Below are 5,153 nucleotides of genomic sequence, written 5' to 3' on the forward strand. Positions count from 1 at the left end.
TATATATATATATTTAAAAAAAAAAAATTAAAAATCATGACTGATGTTCTCACGTAGCTGAAACGGAATAACGTTTGTGTTGTCTACTATTGACTATACCGATTTATTTTACAATTTCTTTAAATGTTTTTCCTATCAATCGCGTATCATTTATTTGTATAATTATGAATGGATGTTTGCATTTAAACATATCTTTCTATTAGTTACTATCCAATTCATAACGACCATTACTAACGCACTGACAGGCCGGTAAAATTATTGCCTACTGCCCCATACTGAGAGAACGATCAGATTTCTACCCTCGCACCCCATGCCATTTCAGTCCATGTGCTCGGTTTGCTTTGTCACTTAATCCTCAGCGACACTACTAGCATATTAATGCATCCATGCGATCCCTTCATCCTTTGTATGAGAAAGAAAAAATAAATAAGAATAGAAGACAGCATTGAAAGTGGTTAGGGAATTTGCATATTTAATTAATTACTCGTAACCGAAAATTTTGGTGAATGGTTTATCGATTTATTCAGTTGCTGGGATACTAGTTTTATTGACGGAATCAATTGAAGCTACCAACTACGAAAAGTTGGGTATCCCATTTTTCAAATTTTCAGGAAACTGTTAAACATTAAACAAATTCAGAAATAATGTGAGAAAAATCGTTTTTATATATCAATAATGGTACTAGTGCAAAAAAAAACTACGATTTTCGTTACATTTAACCTTTTTTTTTATATATATACCCCGTTATTGATGATATGTATGAAATGGACATTTCGTGGTTATGTACTATAATGGTCTAAGAAGTTTGACCAAGCTCTCAAAAAACTAATGCTTATAATATCATATTGGATAACAAAAAAAATAAACTTCTAAGAATTATAAATAATAAGTATATATGTACCATATAATATTTATTCTGTTTAGAAAAGGAAAGGGTGGATTTCCAGTTTTCAATAATACTTTTATATCAAAACGGTGTTTCCAGTCAAAAATATTTATTGTTTGTAATAATGTATCGTCATTGTTGCTTCACTATTCAAATTATTCGCTTGTATTTTAGTTTTTTATACCTGTCATATTCAAAATATTTCCATAACTAAATGAATAAATTTGCCCCCTGGCGCAAGCCACTTGATTTTACCCCATCCTCTTATTTTGGCCTCCCATCCCTGGGAGGAAATATTAGACCGAGGTAAAGGAGAAAAACAAAAAGGATATGCCCTTCGGGATAAACCCAGGATAATTTATTCTGATTAAATTTTCCTTGGATACAATGCCAAAATATTTGTTTATTAACTTTTTAAAAATATTTGAAGAGTGGGTTTTCGATGTTAAATTCCAATAGTATATATTATTTGTCCATTCAGTAAAAAACAATTTAAACATTACTATTCTTCATACGTTATATAAAAATTGTATAAGGCTCTTAGGCTGCCTCAGACAAAAGTACATTATCTTAAACCTTAAAAAATTACGCGCATTAATATGAATAAAATTACTTATAATTTTAATCAATTTCAATTTTTCTATGGTTGAAAAGTAAACGAAATAAAGAAAGTAAATAAAAAGGTAATAAAATGTAATAAATATAAAAGAAGAAACCGTAGCAAAAAAATAAACAGAAAAAGAAAAGGAAGAGGGAGAGAGAGCGGGAGTGGGTAATTAAAACCTGACTCACTACTAGTTGTGTATAAAATGAATATAGCTTAATGTTTTTGTTCTATTATTATTCCTATCTTTTAGTTTAATTGAAATAAAAATTACTTCTTTTTTTTTTGTATGAATGTGCACAATCTTCACTATTACTTTTTATCTATAATTTTAATGTTTTTCAATAAATTTAAGAATAACAATTAAAAGATAATAAAAAAATTTAAACCTTTATTTTAATTTGGAAGGGTAACTAAAATTTGAGAACTGACATCCTTTATTGATCTTGTATTTCGTGTCTACATTTATTAAATATTATTATTTTACTTGATAAACATTTTTATAACCTACTCTAACATGAATATCTATTACCGAAAAACAGATATTTCCTGGATATGAGCAGGAGTTGACAAAAATCCATTAGAATTTTTCTGTTAACCACTAAAATAATGAGATATACTTTTTTTTTTTTTTTATATTTACCCGTTTTATTCTTTGTTACAGTATTCTCCTTTTTTCTTCAAGTCCTGCCAACTCCATCGCTTTCTGTCTTACCAAAATCCAGTTCGAAGAAATTTATGTTCCTTATTTACGTTCACAATTAATAGAAACCAATGCATTGGCTCATTCTTTATACGTTATTTAGTTTTACTCTTTTTTTTTTTTATAATTATTTTATTTTTTTCAGAATATTTTTCGTTTATATTTAAAAATTACTTCATTATGATCTATTATAATTTCATATTTTTTTCTTTTTTAGTATGCGTTAATTTTGTTTTTATTTTATTCTAAGGCTCTAAAGCCTATCTTCATTTCTTAAAATGTTATTATAAAGTGCCGTATTCAGAGTCAAGAATTAATGTGTGTTTTTGTGTATTTATATGTATAGTTTTTCTTATTTTTTGTTTGTACACGGAGTGGAGATGACCGACTTCTTCCTGTACGCTGAAAGCTCTTAAGAAGGCCATCAGTGAGTTGTTCCTATTGCCACGAAATAAAGCACATTAGGCTATCCCACTGTAGCCCCCCATCCACACCCTCCCCCCCGACAGTATTTCTTCTATAGCCTAGAGAGCCCCGGACTAGGAGATGGCGCCAGGGCTGAGTGATGGTGAGCCTGACCTCGTTTCGCGACACTATTGACGAAAACATTGGGATATTTCATCTTGAGCTGTATCTCGGATTTATAACAACTAAATACTGCTAAATAGATTTGAATTGTTTTATTTTACAATTTTTTACGATCAGTATCTTAGATCAAGTACGTTTACTCAAGTACAGACGTTTCTGGGTAACAAAATGTAGATTATGTTCATCAAATAAAAAATTAATGTTCACATTTTCTCGCTCTGAGGGAAATAAAGGAGATGAAGTTAAAAATCGAAGGGGCGGATAGTTAGTGGACCGAATTCATCATTATTTTTTTAATTTAACATTTTAATTTTGACATGTAAAAATAAATAAAATCAGCAAGTGAGATGAATTATACAGACTGTATGATGAATTACAGTTATGGATTATATATGACATTGATAGGAATGAGGAAGACTGCACCCAGTGCAGTATTCTCCTAACTTTCAATTAAATAATATTGTTACACTGGGAGCTCCTTCAACCAACTCCTTTTTAGCCTTCGCCGAGTTTCATTAGGAATGCCAATTCCTGTCGTAAAACCTTTTTTTAAGTCATACGAATGTGGTATGTTGCCGATTCGTAAGTCGGTGTGAATGGTTTTGTTCAACCGCTGAGTGCTAAATTCGTTATGATTCTTAAAATTTGTGAGTCTATATTTATTGATATTAGAAAATCTAATATTTATATTTTCTGAATGTCTTTTTGCCAGTTCCATAAATTAGCCAAGTGTTCGTTTAAGTCTTTTTTTTTTCTGACCTCTTAGAAAATAAATATAAAGAAATTAAATATATACAATAAAAAAATGGATGTATGTATGCAGGCAAATATTTACTTAAACAAACAAAAAAAAAAAAACAAAGTTCAAGTTTGTGTAAGTAAATAATTATTTACGTTATGGATTATGTCTTTCGAATTACGTCTATGGGAATTGATTTTGTGTTGATTATTTGATATTGGGATGAGTGAATTATGGTATTATTATGAGATGTTCCGGCCTAACCAACTGACCTCTTTAGCAGTATGCACAGGTTTATCAGTCACTAGAACTTGTTAAAATGAAACATCATACAGGCAGCGGAAAAGCTGAAAACGTGACCGAAATTATTCCAGCCCCCAAATGATTTAAAAAAATGTCTTTTTTTCATTAGTTATTAACCCTTCAAGCTTTTCTTTTCTTGTATATGAGTATTTATACATTTATAGTAATATAAACACATATACATTACTTATTGTAAACCTTCCTGGATCTATCCAGCCTCTTTAAGTGAGTACCCTTAATTGGGGAAAAATTTGGAAGCGGATTCTTACTAAATCACCTCCTTCCACAACTGTTGGTATAGATACAATACTTTCTTACAAAGTACTGTATTCCTAAATCTTTATTTGTTGTAGTGGTTTTTTAAATTTTTTATACATATATATTTTTTTTTAAATAATAAAAAAAATGTGCTGTTACACATACAACTCCGACCTACATCTACAGTTGTTAAGAGGAGTATTCCTACGGTGCAAGAATCCATCTTTCTTCCTATGCCTACATATGAGGAAAATTCTACCAATAATATTTTTTTTTTTTTAACATTTGTCAACCAGTACAGATTTGTAACATCGGGTTATAATTATGAACAGAAGCTAAGGTAGATCGGCCCGTGACGTGGAGGACTAATCCGATGAAATTAATTTGGATTAGCCGGGCCAATTGTGATGGAAATCCGGCGGAACGAAAACACTGTTTGCACTAGCAACGGAGTTGTTATTATCGAACGCCTCCATGAATTGCTCCTGTCACAGATTTCGTGATTAAAAGCCCCGTGACTTGGCCGGCCTTATATACAAACGGGTTGTCTTGTGCAAACACCCTTGTTTGTACTTTTATTGAACCTTGTTTGCGTTTGTTATTGCACAAAAAAAAAAAAAAACGACTCTAATGCAATCGACATTGAAATATTTCCAGATATTTCTTGAAATCTTTTTAGTAGGAAAATTAATTAACGTTTGGACAAAGTTGCACATTGTCGTTTATGTGACTTTTGGAGAGTCCTGTCCTAAGAACATTTTTAATCACCCTCTTTCCCTTTCTCTCCCACTTCCTCTATTCTCTCCCCCTCTCTGTTTCTTTCAATAATATTTATTTGTCTTTAATTTATTATTTATGTATCCAATTTTAGGTTATTAAATTTATTAAAGTTATAACCATAAATTTTATTTGGTTATATATCCATATAGCTTTGAAATAGACACGTGGCCCTAGCTGTAACGTACCCCCACTTAGTAAAATAATAAATCATAAAGTTTTAATAGGTATAACTTAGACATGGATATGAAGATAAGGTTTTACGTTTCTTTCAATACTTAATATTGATTTTTTT

General features: G+C 30.4%; 1 long non-coding RNA gene across 1 annotated transcript in view; it reads left to right on the forward strand.

The window, feature by feature from the left end:
• LOC106685669 (uncharacterized) overlaps window positions 1-2,277 on the forward strand; it is a 14,657-nt gene extending 12,380 nt beyond the window's left edge. The window contains exon 3 of the long non-coding RNA XR_001343880.3: window positions 2,155-2,277. This is a non-coding gene — a long non-coding RNA (uncharacterized lncRNA). The remainder of the gene's footprint in view (window positions 1-2,154) is intronic.
• The last annotated feature ends 2,876 nt before the right edge of the window (window positions 2,278-5,153 follow it).

This window comes from Halyomorpha halys, unplaced genomic scaffold, assembly GCF_000696795.3.
Source record: "Halyomorpha halys isolate HHAL.00 unplaced genomic scaffold, Hhal_1.1 Scaffold723.1, whole genome shotgun sequence".
In the NCBI taxonomy this organism is placed as follows: Eukaryota; Metazoa; Arthropoda; class Insecta; order Hemiptera; family Pentatomidae; genus Halyomorpha; species Halyomorpha halys.